Raw genomic sequence first — 21,027 nt, 5'->3', positions numbered from 1 at the left:
GGTCTCTCCGAGGGGGAAATCCAAGATGCCCTGGACACCTTTACAGGCGACAGTGATTCCCCAATGGACGACGAGGTTGTTGACATAGATTTTGTGCAGCCAGAGGAGGAGGAAACCACCAGCAATGACAAGGAGGTCCCGTCCCCCAGAAAGCGGCAGTACGTGACTTATCTTGCTGCTAGAGAGGGGCAGTAGGCACAAAAACAACGTGCAAAATCCTCTAGCCAGCCCCAATGTGATGTGGGGCCTGATTTTGATGACGAGGACAAAGACGGAGCCGTGGGATGTGCTGCCACGTGGTACGGCCGTGAAGTTATCACTCATCATGGCCCCGAGCGCACACCACGTCGTATGAGCAGGTATGGACCTAGTCTTTTGTTTGGGGAGGTAGGAAGTGCCATGGAGGGAGTGGGGAGTGAAAGAGAAAGTGCAGGGAGGAGTATTGAAAGTGAGAGTGGCGGGAGTGAGTTATCGCTCTCCCGTGGTGGTGTGAGGCGCGGGGTGTATCACGTGCGCTAGTGAAGGTGCGTCCTGAATCACGTGGGGTTGTGATGGAGGGGGAAGGTGGGGAGGACCCATTCCTCAGGACATCTTATGCTCCCCAATATTCCCTAACACGTGGGCAACTGAGGGTGCATGATGAATCACGTGGTGTTGTCATGCGGGGGGAAGGTGGTGAGGAACCACTCCCCCAGCACGTCTTATGCTCCCCAATATTCCCAGACTTCATCACCATAATGTTTCCCAAGGCCGTAAGGGTAAGGGAAAGGGAAAGGGTAAAGGCCAAGGGAAGAGGAGTGCGAGTGGGGAAGCCCTCCGCACTCCTCTTCCCCAACCTCCCCCACCAGCATCTCCTCCCCACCCAGACGAAGGCGACGATGGGTACGATGGGGACGAGGGATTTGTCTCATGGAACTGGGAGGATAGGAGTGTTTTTTCTCCCATCATTCACCCCTTCACTGAGCAGGGGAGTGCTGGTTGCATTGCTCCCGGAATTCACCCTAATTCCACCAGGATGGATTTTTTCCATCTTTTTTTCAGTGAGGGTTTTGTGGTGCAGATAGTTGACCAAACAAACCGTTTTGCTAGCAGCCAGTCCCATGAGAGTGAAAGATTGGGAACAAGGAGCAGGCATTCTATCATATATGATTACCCAGTCTCCCTATCAGAAATGTTTTTATTTTTTGCCCTGGTCCTTTTGATGGGTATTATACTAAAGAACAGAATTCCAGCATACTGGTCAAGGGACCCTGTTATGCTGACACCAATATTTGGCCAAGTCGTGAGCAGTAATCGCTTCCAATAAATTCTAAGTCGCCTCCACTTTTACGATGTTGATGATCCTGCAAATGCGAATGACACAGATAAGATGAGGCGAATTAGGTTGGTCTTTGATCACCTGAGGCAAACATTTCGTTCCTCATTTTATCCCTATAGAGACCTCATCATAGACGAGAGGCTCATGTTGTGGAGAGGCAATATTTCATTTCGGCAGTACATACCCAGCAAAAGGCATCATTTTGGGTTCAAGATCTTTGTTATGTGTGACTGTAGGACTGGTTATGTGCAAGACATAGTCTTGTACACCGGTGCACAGACAGACATAATAGAAGATCGGAGTATTGGACTGTCGGGAGCAGTGGTAAAGACAATGTTAGAAGACTACCTTCATCGTGGTCACGTCCTTTACCTGGACAATTGGTACACTAGCCCTCAGAATGCTTGTTATCTACACACGCATGACACGGGAATCTGTGGTACCGTCAAGGTGAACCGGCGTCACATGGTCAAGGTGGGGCGGAAACTTGACAGAAATGAGGTTGTCTTCTTCAAGGCAAACAACATACTTGCAACTGTGTGGAACCATAATAGAGAAGTAAGCCTCTTGTCCATGGTTCAACGCCCCTTGATGCACTGTACTGATTTCGTGGATTACCGGAGCGAGAACAGGTGCCACATATGGAAACCTGAGTGTGTCCTAGATTATAACATCAACATGCGCCTGGTGGACCAGTCAGACTCCATGATATCCACGGTCGAGTGTACCAGGACCACGATGAAGTGGTATAAGAAGCTTTTCTTTCACTTGCTAGATATAACTGCTCTGAATTGCCACCACCTGCATGCCATGACAACAGGAGTTCAGGAAACTTTTGAAGGGTTTGTGAGGGAGCTAACAAGAGAGATTTTTTCCCGGTATGCGGTTGAAAGGCCCCAGCACCGCACCCGCACTGCCCCTGTCGCCCAAACTCCTCTGAGAATATCCGCCCACCATTTCCCCACTCCTATCCCTCCCCACCCAAATAGACCTAGGCCCCAACGCAGGTGTCACATGTGTGGCAATTCCTGGGGGAGACCCACCTCTCAGAGGAAAGACACCCACTATGAGTGCGTGGAGTGTGACGTTGGTCTCTGTATTCACCCATGTTTCAGCGAGTATCAATCATTGATGATGGTGTGAATGCGATAGGACACTGATACTCAGAAATAAAAGCGACAAACAGACGCTCAGTGTAATTATAAGGCCCGTAGATCTGTAAAGAGTTGTATAAAGTGGAAACGGGTGTAATATAAGTGGAAAATTAGTATGTAAGTGTATAAATATGATCTAAGTGGAAACATATCTAGCGAGGGTTTTTTATGCGATATTCACACTCTCAGTGGAATATATAAGGCCCGTAAGTATGTAAATTTTTGTACGGAAAATGCAAACGAGTGTAATATACGTTGAAAGTTTTGTGAGTGCTGCAATTTATTCTAAGTCAAATTATTCCTAGCAAGTGTTTATAGATGCGATTTCCTGACGCTCAGTGGAATAAATAAGACCCATAAATAAGGAAATAAGAGTCTACAAGTGGAAACGGGTGTAATATATGTGAAAAATTAATATGTAAGTGTGTGAGTATTAACTTAGTCGAAACATTCATCGTGAGTGTATTTTGGTGCGATATTCTGACGCTCAGTTCAATAAATAATGCCAGTAAATACGTACAGTGCAGTATAGGGTGTAAACCGATGTAACGTAAGTGGGAAAGTATATTGGGAGTGAAGAAATAAAGTAGAAGTTGAAACACGAGTCGTAGAGATTGTGCTTGCTACGTGAAAATGCTCTAGCATTTCGCTAAATGCCCTCGTAATGAATGTAAATAATTGAAAAGATTTACAGTGGTGGAGGAAAAGTTTTATGTAAAGTAAATAATATTATGAAAGTGATAAAACAATATGGTATGTTGAGATACGAGTCATAGCGAGTGCACAGAGTAAGCAGATGTGCGCTATAGTTATGCTACATGTCATCGTAATGAATGAAAACAGCTGAAAACATTTACATACATTACAAAATAGTAAAATGGCATTGAAACAGTAGTATATAAGTAGAAAAAATGATATGTTGACTGAAACAAGAAACTTAGCACAAAGCGTGTTACCGCTCTGATCCAACTCGCTATGCTCGCGCGAAGGTACAATGCTTATTTTTCATATATATGTCATTGAAAACCGTTATATTGTTATTCTTATTGTTTATTAGTTCAAATTCAATAAATGTAGAGTTGTTGTTTGTGGTTTCTCCCAAATTTACCTACCATAGAAAACGTGAGCGCCTCACACATCAGTGATAGAATACGATACCAGGCGTGGGGGACCTCACCTGTTCCGACCACTTACTAACACGGAAAGCCCTTTCTTGGTGATTTTCCTTTGTTTCTCAACAAAAGCGGAAGTTTTAGCCAAATTTTTTTTTTTTTCCAAAATAGCTCGGGATTGGGGGGTGTTGGAGGTGCGATATAGCTCGGGATGTGACGGGTTAAAAGTCTTTTCTACCAGTGCTGCAAGTTGTTCCTAAACTAGGCAGTGCAGTTTATTACTAGTTTTAAAACTTTTTATCAGTGATAACATTTCGAGGTTATGTTGCATTGTTTTTCTGAACCAGAGCTGCAGATTTTTCTTATGCAGTTAGTTTGTAATTGTGGGGATAATTTCATAAAATAATATAATGCTATACTTATTAGCATATTTACAGAAGAAATATGTGCAGCATGTGATGTGGTGTGTGCAAGGAAGAGAAGACGGAGAGGGGTGCAAGGAACAGCATGGTGGACTGAAGAGGTGAAACAGGCTGTGGCACAAAAGAAGAAAGCATACAATGAATGGATGAGAAATAGGGGCGTGGAAGAAGTTGAGAGGCGGAAGAGAGAGTTATATGTAGAAAGAAAGAGAGAGGTGAAAAGATTAGTAAGAGAGAGTAAGAAGAGAGTGGATGAGGAATTTGGAAGGAATTTGAGTGTAAAGTGGAGGGACTGTAAGAAAATGTTCTGGAAAGAGATGAAAAGAGTAAGACAGGGTGGAAGTGAAGTCAGCAGGGGAGTGAAAGATAAAAATGGTAGATTACTAGTGGAGAAGGGAGAAAAAGTGAGCAGATGGAGAGAACACTTTAAGGAATTGTTGAACATAGAGGATGGAAGTAATGCGAGTATAAGTGGCTGGGGAATGGCTGGGAGAAGGAAGGGGGTGAGAAGACAGGAAGAAATCAGTAGGATAGAAGTTGTGGAAGCAATGAAGAAAGTTAAATCTGGGAAAGCCCCAGGAATTGATGGAGTGTGTGGTGAAATGCTGAAGCATGGGGGAGAGATAGTAGTAGAATGGATGTGGAAGATGTGCAGATTAGCCTGGGAGGAAGGTAGAGTCCCGGAGGATTGGAAGTCAGGTATAATTATTCCCTTGTACAAAGGAAAAGGGGAAAAAGAAGCGTGTGGTAATCATAGGGGCATTTGTCTTCTTAGTATAATAGGAAAAGTGTATGGTAGGATACTTATTGACAGAGTTAGAGAAAGAACAGAGAAATTAGTTGGAGAAGAACAGGGAGGCTTTAGGAAGGGAAAAGGTTGTGTAGATCAGATAATCATTCTTAGATCTTTAGTGGAAAAGTTTCTAGAGAAGGGAAAGAAGTTGTATGCGGCTTTCATGGATTTGGAGAAAGCATATGACAGGGTGGATAGACAAGGATTGTGGAAAGTGTTAAGAATATATGGAGTAGATGAGAAGTTGTTGAATGCTGTGAAGAGTATGTACGATGGTGCGAAGGCTACAGTGCGTGTGGATGGTGAACTAAGTGAATTTTTCTCTTTGAAAGTTGGGTTGAAACAGGGATGTGTCATGTCTCCATGGTTGTTCAATCTGTACATGGATGGGGTAATAAAAGAGGTACAAGGTAGGGTAGTGAATGTTGGAGTGGCCCTGGTGAGAGAGGATAGTGTTTGGAAACTCCCTGTAATGTTTGCAGATGATACTGTGATGTTGAGTGAAGACGAAGGGGAGCTGCAAGGCTTGGTGGATGAGTTTGGGAGAGTGTGTAAGAAACGGAACCTGAAGGTGAATGTAGGGAAGAGTAAAGTGATGGTCTTTGAGAGAGGTGAAGTCAGTGAATGTACAGCGAGGTTGGATGGTGAGGAATTGGAAAATGTGAGTACGTTTAAGTACTTGGGTAGTGTGATGAGTAATGATGGAGGTTTGGAGGGTGAAGTGCTTGAAAGGGTACAGCAGGGAAGAAAGGTTGCTGGTTCTTTGAAAGCAGTGATAAGAAACAGGGAAGTGAGCATGGAAGTGAAAAAGTTACTACATGACAGTATTGTGATACCAACTCTAACGTACGGAAGTGAAGCTTGGACGTTGTTGGAAGGACACAAGTCAAGAGTGAGAGCAGTGGAAATGAGTTATTTAAGATGAGCCTGTGGAGTCACATGGAGAGATAGGCTGACGAATGAGGATATAAAGGAACGTTGTAGTGTTGATGTGGATGTGATAGGGAGCGTTATGAGGAACACACTGAGGTGGTTTGGCCATGTGGAGAGGATGGAGGGTGAAAGACTGACGAAGAGAGTGTATGTGAGTGAGGTGGAGGGGGGAAGAGGGAGGGGAAGGCCGAGGATGAGATGGCGGGATGGGGTGGAGAGGTATATGAGAGAGGGGGGTGTGAGTTGGGAGCAGGGCAGTGAAATGGCAGGGGACAGGGCGACTTGGAGGCGATTTGTTTGTGGCCACCCCAAACGGGATTGAGGCGTCTGGCAATAGATAGATAGATAGATAGACCTATTACTCTACTTATCACAGAGGAAGATGACACATTTACTCTGTTTAACCTCTACGCGCCAGTTGAAGTGTATAGCCATCACGATTTTGGGCATGGAGCAACGCCAATTGACGTGTACTGTATGGCAGCAAGCGTCTTCCTGCCACCCTTTGCACTTTAACTTATCCATACTCATCGATGGGACCACCTGGAGATGTGGGGATACTTTCATTTGAAAGAGGAAGAGTTGGTGAGTCTCGTGTGTCTTTAATTTTATCTCTGGCTTTTACAGTTTAGCAGATATTACGGTTTGAAGTAAGGGTATTTTTTCCAAAAATCGCGAAATCCCCTGAAGGGAGAAGCGTGCTACATCGGAAAGTGTATGGGTTAACAAGAACAACTAATTCTCACCTTAATTTACTTACTTTTACATTGCACTAATCACAATATTTGAGTACGTTGACTTATTATCATAAAACTGACTGAAGGTTCACGTCATTTTCCTTATAAACTTACATATATTCATGAAATGCGTAGAATTTTCTGGGAAAGATCAGCAAATTCACTTAAAAAACATTAACACATTTTAAATGGCTTAACTTTACATTATTTTAATCTCATTTTATAATTATTAAAATGTATTTAATGTATAAATGAATAAAATCTAAAACCTTCAAGAAAATTCTATGGGTTTCTGTTCATACACGGAACTCCTCTTTTTAATCATTATAAACACATTTCAGATAATACATTTATGATTTATATGTTTCTTTTTCCTTTTTTACTGATATTAATCTCTATTGAATACAAATTATATAAATGAGTAAAATCTGCAATTTTCTGGAAAATCCTATAAGTCGGTATTCATATATTTATCATACTAAATCATATGCAGCAAACTGAATAATATAGCTAAGAAAATGACCTTGGCATTTATTTTTTTGAAGATGTCTCTAAACCGTTTATTGCCTCTGAATACTCCCAACACACCTGACATCCTCTTGCTCTGCACAAGTGTGGTGCGATGCACAGTTCGTTAACCACTGGTATAGTTGATCATTATACCTTTATTCCAATCCTCTAGGACCCTACCTTCCTCCCAGGTTAATCTACGCATCTTCCACATCCATTCTGTCACTAACTCTCCCCCTTGTTTCAACATTTCACCACACACTTCATGTCCTGGAACTTTCCTCATTTTGGCTTTCTTTATGGTCTCTAATACTTCCTTTCTGCTACTCTGTTCTTCCCTTCTCGCCTCTCTTCTTCTTCCAGCCATTCCCAGAACCATTTATTTTTGCATTACGTTTGCTTTCTATATTCTACAACATGTAATAGGCGTCCACACTGAGTCAGGCAGTGCTTAATACTGTCTCATGCGGCTCATCATCATCTTCTGACTTCCTGACCTGAAAATACTAAAAAGAACTTATTTGACTACACCAAAAAATATTCCCCCACACTTCTAAAAACCAATACTCCTCTTGTATTAATTTTAGGTCTAGGGCTTGGGACCTAGCAGGTTAATAATGACTTTGCATTTTGTTCACTCACAAAAATCCTTTTACCAAATCTCTCAGTGCGCTCTGATTCGAATCAGAAATCAGAAATTCAGAGTTTCTTTCGTCGATCAGGGTATTGTATTAGTCTGACTCGGATTCAGTCAAAAAAGAAAAAAAAAAAAAAAAAAGCGAAACAGAAGGTATTATTTGTTATGAAAAGGCAAAATCTGGTTGCTCTCATCAATCGGCGGAAAATACTGCTGCGCTATTCACGCAACCTCTCACCGTTACTTCTTGCACAGCCGGCTGTTACGCTAATCTGCCTTATAAAAAATCTTTTCCTCCATTTACGAAAAAACAATTGGGAATTACGGTTGTCTATGAAATGACAGTGATTGAAGATTTTTATGCGATCTCCAAATTGGTGCCTATTTTTCTTGTAACGTCAAAAATTGGCTGATGTATCCAAAAAAGTTCGCTACTGTACTACAGAGTTTTCCTCCCGACTCCTGCGCCCATTTCTTTCTGATGCGGTAAGTCTATCGCTCGGGTACTTGTGACAGGGGTCCAAACTGTGACTAAATTAGGTGTTCTCTCTATCTGCTAACTATTTCTCCCTTCTTCACCAACATTGTTCCAGGTTTTATCTTTCGCTTTTCTACTGCTTCCCTCATAACCCTGTCGTACCATCTTGCCCTTATTCTAAAACAGTTCCTTCCCTTCATTCCATACTCCTTATAATCTGTTCATATCTTTCGCCTTCTCCACATATAACTGTCTTTTCCATCTCTCCACATTATCTATTCTTCTACTACCCATCCAGTGATTATATGCTTTCTTCTTTTTTGCCACAGCTCGATTCTCATCATCATTCCACAGTCATGTTCCCTGAACCCCCTACCGTCTCACTCTTCACATCGTACTGCCTCACATGCTGTGCAGATTTCTTCTCTAAAATGACTTACGTGTGTCTTCCATCTTTTCCACTTGCTCAAAATTAGACGTGCCATACACAGAAATGGATAAATAAATAATGAAAAATTGTAAAGCTCCTCCAGTACTGACTCAAATACCCCATTGATAATCTTGCTTTATTCCGGGCACACACTATGCAGTTATCCGAAGACACCGTAGTTCGCTGCTTTGAAAACGATATTAGCTGATGGGTGTCAATCACCTGGATAAAAGAGTCTGGTGGGAGCTGCAGTGAAATAATTATGCCATCTCTGCCATCTAAAGGATAAATCAAAGGAGATTCTAAGGTTTAGGGGTGGGGTGGGAGTTCCACAAGGCTATAAAGTCACATAAATAATCGTTTGGAGGAACAAGAATAAGATACGTAAATTTAGCCGAACCTTATAAATTAACTGAATACATTAAACCTTTACAGGGCAAAATTTTCGCCTAAGAGAATATTATCATCTGCTATTAACTGTAAAAAAATAATACTAACTTGGTGAGAGCGAGGGCTCTAAAGAAAGCCTGTAAAGGTCGTCCACTCACGCTATCTTTATGGCGTAATTTGAGAGATCGTATCCCCACGTGAGCCTTCTCGGTCAGCCCGCACGCCAGCCGACCTACCCACCCGTTTTACGACCTTCCTACCTACCTCTCACGCTGTCTACCTACATGCCTACGAGGTTACTGTTCCTATCTAGCTACCTACCTACCTACCTGCGTACCCTCCTCCGTACCAACCTGCCTTCCTTCACTCGTATTCTCTCTCTCTCTCTCTCTCTCTCTCTCTCTCTCTCTCTCTCTCTCTCTCTCTCTCAATAGGAATTCCATATGCAGTGAACAGACAGACAAGGAAACAAATAGACGAGGATAAGAAATGAAAGAATACTCGTATTGGTAGACTACAACTCCTACCCGGGAAACAAAAAAAGGGCGATGGCGCTGTGGAGAAGAAAGCTTTGAATTATGCCTAACCTCTTCATTAGTTTCATTGAGGAAGACGACTAACTTAAGCTAAGCCTCAGTGTTTCCCTACAATACGATAATCAACAGTCGATTTTACTCTGGTTCATATCATCATCGTCATCATCATCAGCCGTTGAGGTCCACTGCAGGACCGGCCTATCCCTACCGAAGCAGGGACGATACAGCCAATGTATCTCTAACCAGTGGCTTAGGCTGTCTGGTAGAGACTGTATGTAGGGTGAGAAGTGTTGTGAGTATAAATGTATTGTTGGAGTGGCTTTGGATGTGTGTGTAGTCTGTGAACCAAGTGTAATCGGCCCGCCTTAAGCTGACTGGGTGCAAGCATACTAGTATGCGACACTGGTTCAACCACGGCGCCCCTTTTGTCCGCCAAAGTGGTCAGTGGCTCGTGAACGCTTCCCAAAGTGTTTACAACTCTGGCGGGAGGCGAACCCGCGCCCACTAGCGTGCGAAACGCACACTCTACTGTCATAAAAGACTTTGTAACTCCTTTGTGGTTACTTGTAGTTGAGTTATATATATATTAGACTTGTGGGCGAGCGGTTGTTATATTTGAGTAGCTTTGTAAGTTGATAATCTTCTTTCCCATTTGTCATGTAGTGACAGGAGAGGTAAAGAATAGTATGGGACTATTTTTATTTGTCTTGTCAAATATTAACAAGTCTCTCACACAGAGCGGAGTATAAAGTAGAGTCCCGCTAGCTATCTCTCTGTCTCGCTCTCTCTGTCTCTCTCTCAAGCTGCTAAGCCCTTCTCCCTGCGACCTGTCTGTTGTAAGGCTAGCTTCTTTCTGCCTCTCTTTCCTAAATTCTGGTGAAACAGGAGACGTATCACGTGTGTTCCTTGTGAGTGGAAAGTTCTAGAAGCCTGTGTGTATGTGTGTATGTGTGTGTATGGTCACTAAGGCTTTGTTCACCGGTGGATTGCTGACAACTAACTGCATCATCTCCTTACTGGCCACTGTCGTCAGCTTTCCTCAGTGTAATTTGCAAGCTCATTTCCCATTCCCAGGCTCGCATAGAGCTATCTGTCTATTTATCTATCTGTCTATTATGATTTGTAACTATAATATGGAGTTCCAATACACTACCACTGTACCACAGAGGCTCTCTGGTTCATATACTCGTGTGTGTGTATATATATATATATATATATATATATATATATATATATATATATATATATGTGTGTGTGTGTGTGTGTGTGTGTGTGTGTACAGTCATAAGAAAAAGTATCGTTACCCCCAGGACTGCTCGATGCTAAACAAACGTTAGCTGGGCTGTTTGGGCGGGTCCTTGCTGTTCGCCCCTCCCCTATGTAGTGTTGCCATATCACAATCCCATTACAAGAGTTGGACTAATGAGCAAGAATGAGCCACTTTGCGGGGAAATATATAGGACGTGTTTGCTTTACCCTGAGTGTCCCGCCGGGGATTAATAATGAAACTCAGCAGGTTTATTATTTTCCTACTGTTCAAAATTTATTATCTATAGAATACAACAAATAAATTATTTTGAATGGTATTAAATCTATAGGCATCGACTGTGTGTGTGTGTGTGTGTGTGTGTGTGTGTGTGTGTGTGTGTTTAATGATAGTCTGGCAGGGGTGCACGAGTTGATTTGCTTGATTTAGATGGGTGATTAAATGCTTCAGATGGATGATTCATACGTCTAGAGAATGTTTTTGAAGCAGGGGTTGGGTATACAAAATATGAAAGCAATGAGACTGAACATGTATTATTATTTTCCTTCTACTCAACATTTATTCTATGTAGAAAGCAATACGTATGATTATTATACTGAAATTTACTAAGTTGGGTTGTATCGGCTGAAATATTATCATACGTCTGGCATGGGTGCACATACTCATTGCCCGTCTGCATGTGTGTTGCCGACTTATTCAGTTATATTTTTATTTAATGACTTCGGTGCCGGATAATAAAACGTATTGTCTCCACGCACAGAGGTCAATCGATCTAATTAGCTTTTATTACCTCTAGCACAAATTCTAATATCTGTGTCTCACATATCTGACATGAGGGTTTGAGGTACAAACGTTCTTGTCCCGTCAATCCACAACACTTCGTCGTTGTGTCATAGTGCATAGCTCTGAAGGGTAACGATAGTTTTTCTTATGACTATATATATATATAGATAGATAGATAGATAGATAGATAGATGTAGGTATAAATACGGAGACAGAGAAAAGGAAAAGAAGAAGAGCGTTAAGGTCCTACCAGGCCACTAAGCACTTATCCAAATTAGAAATGTCTCTGAAAAACGCTTGTACAAATGATTCCCGTTTCTGGACAGCTACCACCACCATCATCATCACATCTTGATCACCACCACTATCATCATCACATTTATCATGACCACCACCACCATCATCATCACATTTATCATGACCACCACCATCATCATCACATTTATCATCACCACCACCATCCTCATCACATTTATCATCACCACCACCATCCTCATCACATTTATCATCACCACCACCACCATCATCATCACATTTATCATCACCATCACCACCATCGTCATCACATTTATCATGACCACCACCACCATCATCACATTTATCATGACCACCACCACCACCACCACCATCACAGCTACCATCAACATTACCACCACCAATATTGCTACTAATACCACAGTCATCATCATAGCTACCAACTCCACATCTACCACTACCACGACGAGAGACTTGTGAAGCTTTCTACCGCTAGAGACCACCACCGTTAACAGCTTGTCAGCCCCGAGCACATGTTGAATTACCTTGATTTTTCCCTGTTGATGTGAGAACCTGTGTGGCAAAATGCCGTCATACACGATTGATGTATTGAAAAAGCATCATAATAAAAATATAACAGGGGAGAAAACATTGCTCACGTTGTTTAGTTTCCCCGAAAACGAAGCCCGAATTTCGAAAACGAAGCTGTCTCAAAGCCGAGTTAATTCTTCCCTCCTGAAATGTTCGATGTACAGTATACTGTAGTTTTAGTCAGGCACTTGTTTGGTTTGTGTCAGTCTCTCTTTAGCGGAAGTTTAATGATGTATTAAATTATTCTACATCAGCCATCCGAGCTCAGAGACAGTCCTCATTCCAAGATTTGATATGGCTCATTTTAAAGTGGTGGTAGCGCATTTTCGTTGTTGGATAAGTCATGACCATGTCTTGGAATGGGGACTGTGTCTGAGCTCGGATGGCTGATGTAGAATAATTTAACAAGCAATCATCAAATTTCCGCAAAATGAGAGACTGACAAACAAAACAGGTGCTTGGCTAAAACTACAGTATAAATCGAACATTTCAGGAGGCGAGACTCAGCTTTGTAGCAACTTCATTAAAAACGGCAAAAAGAAATATATGTCAGGCTTTCAAATTCCGGGCTTCGTTTTCGGGGAAATAAAGAAACGAGGGCAATGTATTCCCTGTTATATTTTTGTTATGAAGCTTTTTCAATACTTAAGTAGTGTATGATGATATTTTGCCACACAAGTTCGCACAACAACAGAGCAAAATCACAGTAACTGAACAGGTGCTCGGGAAAGAGATGCTGTTAACAGTGAGAGACATCTGGTGGCAGACAGTTTCCAGTTGGAACCCACTGCAACCACCACCACCATCATCATCACAGCTACCTCCACACCATTACAGTCAAAGCTACCACCAATACCACGACAGCCACCACCACCACCACCACCACAGCTACTACCATCACCATCCCCATCAAAGCTACTTCCATCACCATCCCCATCACAGCTACCACTACCTATAACACTATCAGAACTACCACCATCACCACCACCGCCGCCAACATCATCACAGCAACCACCACCACCACAACAGCTAGCACCACCACCTCCACTATAACAGATACCATCACCACATCCACCACTGCCATCACCACGACAGCTACCACCATTCAAAATAAAGCCATTAGATTAATCAATAATCCTGCCATCACGCGAGACCTTCCTCCATTATCAGTACGTAGAGATGTTGCTTCTTTAGCATTATTTTATAGATATTTTTACCGTAAGTATTCAGACGAGCTGGCTTCAATTGTTCCTCCCCTTCACATTTTCTCCCGAAATACTCGGGCAGTTGGAAGCGTCCATGAATTCACACTCTCTCCCCCGCAATGAAGAACCTCTGCTTATCAAAATTCATTTATCCCCAGAACTACTACTCTCTGGAATTCACTTCCTGGGAGTTGTTTCCCACAAACATTTAATCCATTTTAATTAAAATTCAGATGTTATAATATTTTATGAATGGAGGATGCCTTTAGGCACATGGACTTACTTTTTCCTCTTTGTTTTTCCTTCCTCCATTCATTATCTATAAAAAGAAAAAAAAATCTGCTGAATAAAGTCGTCTGTTCGTAACATCAGCGAAGTAATAGACATCGGACAGTAAATGTACAAACCCCTGTGTGTGTGTGTGTGTGTGTGTGTGTGTGTGTGTGTGTGTGTGTGTGTATGTATGTGTGTGCGCAATGATGTATGAAACTCCATGGAAGTGCCCGCCACCTCTTCGACGTGCGCATTCTGTAACACCAATGGGGTTAGTTATGAAGAGCTGAAACACCCCTTCAAACAGTATCAATGAACAGGAATTGAAAATAACACAACTGTACCCAATTCCAACCATCCCGGCAAGTTTCATTAGCATCTGTTTTCCAGTTTTGGCTACATACACACACACACACACACACACACACATAGGATTATAATTCATTATGTGTAGATGTACAAACTCCCTCCCTCTCTCTCTCTCTCTCTCTCTCTCTCTCTCCATTTTCTTCCTATGGCTTTCTGAACCTGCATTTGACTCTCATTTTTTCTTCGTCTATCACATTTCTTTATTCTTTCTCATCTGATATCTCATTATTTAGTCTCCTGTTCTTCTTTTCCCCTCCCCCAGCATCTCAATAACTACGCCACCCACCATCATATAACCTACTTTTCCATTCATATGTCCAGTCAAAAACACTCTCTCATACGTTTCAAACTTTTTCTTGCATGCTTCCACATTTGCCCACAACTCTTCTTTTACTCTGCTTGCGCGATCTTGCGTTGGCGCATACACACACAAAATCGCCCACGATTGAAATGCTACTTTCAGTCTCATCCACACAATCCTTGAACTTACTGATCCATGCTCTACAGTATTTTATTCTCCTTCCATTTTTTGCACACAGCAATACATACTCCTTCTTTTTCCCTCACATTCTCCCCTACTTTCGCAAATATACCCCATCCATACTCCCACTCTCACACATTTTCACCCATTCATTTAGTGTCAGTTAATCCACATATGTCCACTTTTGTACCTTCAAGCACCTCAACAGTCTCTATCTCCCTCACCTCATCATTTGCACCCTTTACATTCTATGTTGCAGTCCATACCAGGTCCTTTTTTCGGTCCTTGGTCGTAACCTGTTTTGCCAGTCTTGGTACGGTGCTTCTTGTTCGTATTTTTAATTAGGTGTTATCCGGGGAGGGACACTAACGTTATGCTAATACACTTGTTGACACATAGGGAACACGTGTTGGTTGGTTATAAGATTACCACTCATCGTGTTAAATGATTTCCTGGTTTACAGGAGATAATTTGGCCTGCTACCCAATGCAGAGCTACCTTGAAAAGGAATACAGTTGCGGTAAGTGATTATGGGCACCCCCACCGACCACTGTTGAGATTGATGAGATGTTCTAATTCTATTAGTATGATGACTGTTTTTACTACGTTCTTGCTACCTCCTGACGATCTGTTCAGTTTAGCCCTTGTGCAAAAGAATTTAGTACTGGTTGTAAGTCATACCTACAAACGACACACTCACCCAAAAGATAATAAAATCTTCTGGAAGTATAGAAAATGAAATATATATGTATCATTAAACTGAAAGATTACAATCCTGTAACGGCTAAAATCATCCTCAACTAAATGCAGTCGTTTAGGGGTGGCAGCTAGAAAGAAATAAAAGGGTTTATTATACAAACGCTCTCGCAAATTGAGTACGGGTAAAATACTTTACTTGTGCGTGCGTGCCTGCGTGTGTGTGTGTGTGTGTGTGTGTGTGTGTAAACTGCGTGTGTAGACTGTAGCACTAGTCGAGCAGGGCGGTACTCCCAAGGTGGATGGAAAGCTGGTGACAAGGAGAGCTGAAGCTCCCGTCTTATCAGCCCTTGAGACTACTTCTTGACCCTCCCCCTTTGCTGAAGTTTTTCAGTGTTTCAGTAACACGGAGAGTAGGCCAGCATAATGTCCAAAACAAGTTTCTCTAACTGACAACACCAAAGTATGGCACATTACACACAACACTTCTAATTCAAAATTCAACCAAAATGGCGTCTCATAATCAAGCCTCGGTCTCCCCAGGGAGGGGAGGGGGGGGACCACAAATGCCTCCAGAGTTCGCCCCTCTAACAGAGACAAACCAGCGAGATGCTTGGAACCACTGTCTAACTCACTTCATTTCTGAAACATTCGCGGTCTGTCCTCTTTCTCTCTGTTGAACACCACATCTCCTCCTCAGTACCTCACTATCTCTTCTTAACTGAGACTCAGCTGTCTGAAGTAACTGATAGCTAACCCTTCTCTGTATCCTCCTACGTTCTCTTTACTCAAAAGTGGCTGTTGTGCATGTGTATGCAAAGACTTATCTTGTTTTCGTGTTCCTGATCTTGATTCTTCTGAATTCTCGACTCTCTGGCTTCGGTTTTCCTGTCATTCTCTGACTAAATATTTCTATGCTCTTTATTTATCCCCTAATTCTACTGACTATGAAAAATTCTTCGGCAATTGTACTTCTACGATGGAACACATCCTATCCATTTCTCATCTGAAATCTCCATTCTAGGAGATTTCAACGTTCACAACCATGTTTGGCTGTCCTCTCCTTTCACTGATTCATCTGGTGAACAAGCATACATCTATTCTATCCTTAATGACCTAGAGCAGCTTGTGCAGTACCCTATTGGTATCCCTGACTGCCTTGGAAAGAGTTCCAACATACTTGACCTCTTCCGTATAACTAATCCTTCTGCCTGCACTATTAATCATTCCTCCCCGTTGGGCTCTTCCAACCACAACCTTAACACCTCAACCTTTCCTATCGCTCCAGTATGGCCCTTGGGCCCTCCAGTGAAATGTCAGCTGTGGCACTTTGAAGCTGCTGACTGGGAGGCCCTCGGGCAGTATTCCTTTTATTTTCCTCGGAATGATTATTGCTTCCATGGCTGAAAGCCATCTAAGTGTGCCTTGCACATTACGAAGGCTATTCTCTCGGGTATGGAAGCATACAATCCATTCTCATATGCTTTGACTAATGCAAAGAACCTTCGGTTTAATCACACTTGTTCTAATGCTGTCTACAACAAGCAAAAGGCTGCAAAAGGTACCGGAGCCAACCCACCCCTTATTCTCAACTTTTTCATATTTCTGCCTGGAACCATACTAAGTCTGTTCTTTGCTCTCCTAAAAATAATTTTATCCGTAATAAATACTCTGAACTCTCCAACTCGAATTCTTCCCGCTCCTTCTGGCACTTTGCGAACAACCTTTCTAACAACTTTACCTTACCATCCTCCCTCCTCCTCATTTCCACTCTGATGGCTCTGTAGCTATTTCTTTTACTGATAAAGCAGAAATCTTTGCGTAGACTTTCTCCTCCAATTCCACTTTAGACAATTCTGCTGATGTTCCTCCATCACTTCCCCCACTCTGACTTCCTCATGGTGGCCAATAAAATTTCTTCAACTGATGTATTTTCTGCCATCACTGGCCTCTGTACTAACATGGCATGTGGGCCTGATGGGGTCCCTCCTGTCGTTCTTAAGAATTTTGCTTGTGTGTTTACACCCTGCCTAGAAAAACTCTTTTGCCTTTCTCTGTCAACTGTTTCCTTTTGTTCTTGCTGGAAGTTTGCTCTTATTCAGCCAGTCCCAAAGACGGATGACCATTCCCAACCCTCTAAACATCACCCAATTACTTTAACATCTTGTGTCTCAAAAGTTTTCTAGTCAATTTTTAATGAAAACATTTTAAAGCATTTTTCCTATCACAACCTTCCTTCTGATTGTCAGTATGGGTTCCGTCAGGGACGCTCCACTATCGTTCTTCTCACCTACTTTTCAGAATCCTGGTCATCCTCCTTTTGGGACTTTGGTGAATGCTTTGCCATTGCACTTGACATCTCAAAGGCTCTTAATAGAGTCTGGGATAAATCTTTAATGTCCAAAGTTCCCTATTACAGTTTCTCTCCTTTTATCTGTACTTTCATCTCTAGTTTCCTTTCTGGTCATTCTATAGCTGCTGTTGTAGACGGCCACCGTTCCCCTCCTAGATTTAGCAACAGTGGCGTTACTCAGGGCTCTGTCCAGCTTCCATCTCTCTTCCTTTTATTCATCAATGACCTTCCAAGCTGTATAACTAACCCTATCCACTCATACGCCAATGATTCTACCCTTCACCTTTCCATTCGCTTCTCACTTTTCCATCTCAGCAGTTACGAGTACTTCAACAAACGAGGGATAAGGCAATGGCACACCAAATGTCTGACTTGGCTCGTATCTCTGACTGGGGAAAAAGCAGCCTTGTTGTTTTTGATGAGTCAAAAACTCAGTTTTTACACCTATCAACCCGTCAGAATCTTGCACAGGAGTTCGCACTAATGATTTATAATATCTAGCTTAATCCTGCATAATTTTTGAACATACTTAGGGTTTCATTCTCTCCGGATTTATCTTGAAAAGAACATTTTACATGTCTGGAAAAATCTGCTTCTAAGAGGGTAGGTGTGCTAAGCTGACTCAGTACCTTCTATACCCCTGCAAGGATGTTAGCTTCATACACGGGTTTCATTCGCCCCTGTGTACTGTAGAGTACAACTCTCATGTGTGGGGAGGCTCCCCACATACAACTCTTCTCAACAATTTGGAGTCAAAGGCTTTTCTTCTCATTAATTCCTCCTCTTACTTGTTCCCTTCAACCTCTGTCTCTTCACCACACTGTCGCATCATTATCTCTTTTCTATCGCTGCTTTAATGGTTACTTCTTCTCTGAACTATCTATTGTACCCCTGCACCACCATGGCGGAGACATAGCACCCGTCTAGCAATAAACTCTCATCCTTTTTTCCGTCCAACTCTCTTATGCAAGAGCTTACTGTTACTCACAGTCCTCCATTTATGCAGCAGGTCAACTCTGGAATTGTCTTCCTCTGTCTGTACATCCTACTTCCTATGACCTCCAGTGTTTCAGGCGCAGAGTGTCAAGGCATCTTGAATCGAATGGATATTGAAATTGGCTCTCTGTGTTATTGATTTTTTCTTTTTTTTTTGAAGGAATGGTTTGCGGACTCCTGGCAATTGGTTCCTTTTTCCTTGCATAAAAAAAAATAAATAAAATAAACAAAAAAAAAATCCATCCGAATTTCGCCGACTTTAGCTGAAGGTTGGAGGGTTTTGAAATTGGTAATAATGTTGTTTCACATAAAAAATATCAAACGCGAAGGGCTCATAGATACTTTAAATTCTAACCTAGTCATCTTAAAAAGTGTTTATCCTGTTTACAACTAAACTTTGCTGATTCGTTGTTGAGAACACTCATTCAAGGTCAAGTTCACATAGCAAGGTCAAAGTTCCATCCCTGTATTTTTTTTTTTCTTTATGTGAGGAAGAAGGAACCACGGGCTGCAGCCCGCAAAATTGCTCCTTCCAAGAGAAAAACAAAATTCAAGAGAGAGCCAAATTCAAGACCCAATCATTTTGAGATGCCTGGACACACTGCGTTTGAAAGACTGGAGATCATAGGAAGCAGGAAATACAGACAGAGGGAGACTGTTCCAGAGTTGACCTGTTGCATAAATGAAGGACTGTGAGTAACGGTTAAATCTTGCATTAGAGAGTTGGACAGAAAAGGGATGAGAGTTTGCTGCTAGACGGGTGCTATGTGCCCGTCGTAGAGGTGGAGGAATGCATGTAGAAAGTTCAGAGAAGCAGTGACCATTGAAGTAGTGAGAGAAAAGAGATAAAGATGCAACAGTGCAGCGAAGAGACAGAGGTTGAAGGGAGTCAGTAAGAGGAGGAGAGTCAATGAGACAAAAAGCCTTTGACTCCACCCTATTGAGAAGAGCTGTACAGTAAGTAGGGAGCCTCCCCACACATGAGAGTTGTACTCCACACAGGAATGGATAAAACCCTTGTATAGAGTCAACAACTGTCCAGGGGTAAAGAAGGAACGGAGTCGGCTTAGCACACCTAATCTCTTGGAAGCAGATATTACAAGAGATGTAATATGATCTTTCCAAGATAAGTCCCAAGTAAATGAAACCCCAAGCATGTTCAAGGATGATGCAGGATTAAGCTGAATATTATTAAACATTAGTGGGTATACCTGTGGAAGATTTTGTCGGATTGATAGGTGTAAAAACTAAGTGTTTGATTCATTAAAAACAACCAGATTAATTTTACCCCAGTCAGAGATACGAGCCAAGTCAGACATTAGGTGTGCCATAGCCTCATCCCTTATTTGCTGAAGTAACTGCTGAGATGGACATTGCGGGAACCCAATGGAAAGGTGAAGGGTTGAGTCATCAGTGTATGGGTGGATAGGGTTAGATGAACAGCTTAGAGGGTAATTGATGAATAAAAAGAAGAGGGTTGGTGATAGGACAAAGCCCTGAGGAACACCACTGTTAATAGATCTAGGAGATGAACGATGGTCGTCTACAACAGCGGCTATAGAATGACCAGAAAGGAGGCTAGAGATGAAGGCACAGATAGAAAGATAGAAAGCGTAAGAGGGCAGTTTGGAAATCAAAGATTTATGCCAGACTCGATAGAAAGCCTTTGAAATGTCCAGTGCAATGGCAAAGCTTTCACGAAAGTCCCGAAAGGAAGATGACCAGGAGTCTGAAAGGTAGGTGAGAAGATCGCCAGTGGAGCATCCCTGATGGAAACCATACTGATGATCAGAAACAAGGTTGTGATAGGAAAGATGATTTAAAATTTTTTTATTAAGAATTTACTCGAAAACTTTTGAAATACAGGACGTTAGAGCACTTGGACGATAGTTAGAGGGTTGGGAATGGTCACCCTTCTTTGGGACTGGCTGAATGAGAGCAAACTTCCAGCAACAAGGAAAGGTACAAGCTGATACTGAAAGGCAAAAGAGTTTGCCTAGGCAGGGTGTAAACACAGAAACACAGTTCTTGAGAACAACAGGAGGGACTCCTTCAGGCCCATATGCCTTATTAGTATTGAGGCCTGTGATGGCAGGAAATACATCAGCTGAAGAAATTTTAATGTCAGCCATGAGGAAGTCAGAGGGGCGAAGAGATGGAGGAAGAGCACCGGAATCATCGAAGGTGGAATTGGAGGAGAAAGTCTGAGCAAAGAGATCTGCTTTATCAGTAGAAGAAATAGCTACAGAGCCATCAGAGTAGAAACGAGGAGGGAAAGATGATGAGGTAAAGTTGTTAGAAAGGTTTT

This window comes from Coenobita brevimanus, chromosome 53 (assembly GCF_032717465.1).
Source record: "Coenobita brevimanus isolate Jiangsu-jjx chromosome 53, ASM3271746v2, whole genome shotgun sequence".
Lineage (NCBI taxonomy): Eukaryota > Metazoa > Arthropoda > Malacostraca > Decapoda > Coenobitidae > Coenobita > Coenobita brevimanus.
The sequence above is the reverse complement of the archived record's forward strand: the minus strand, read 5'-3'. Positions refer to the sequence as shown.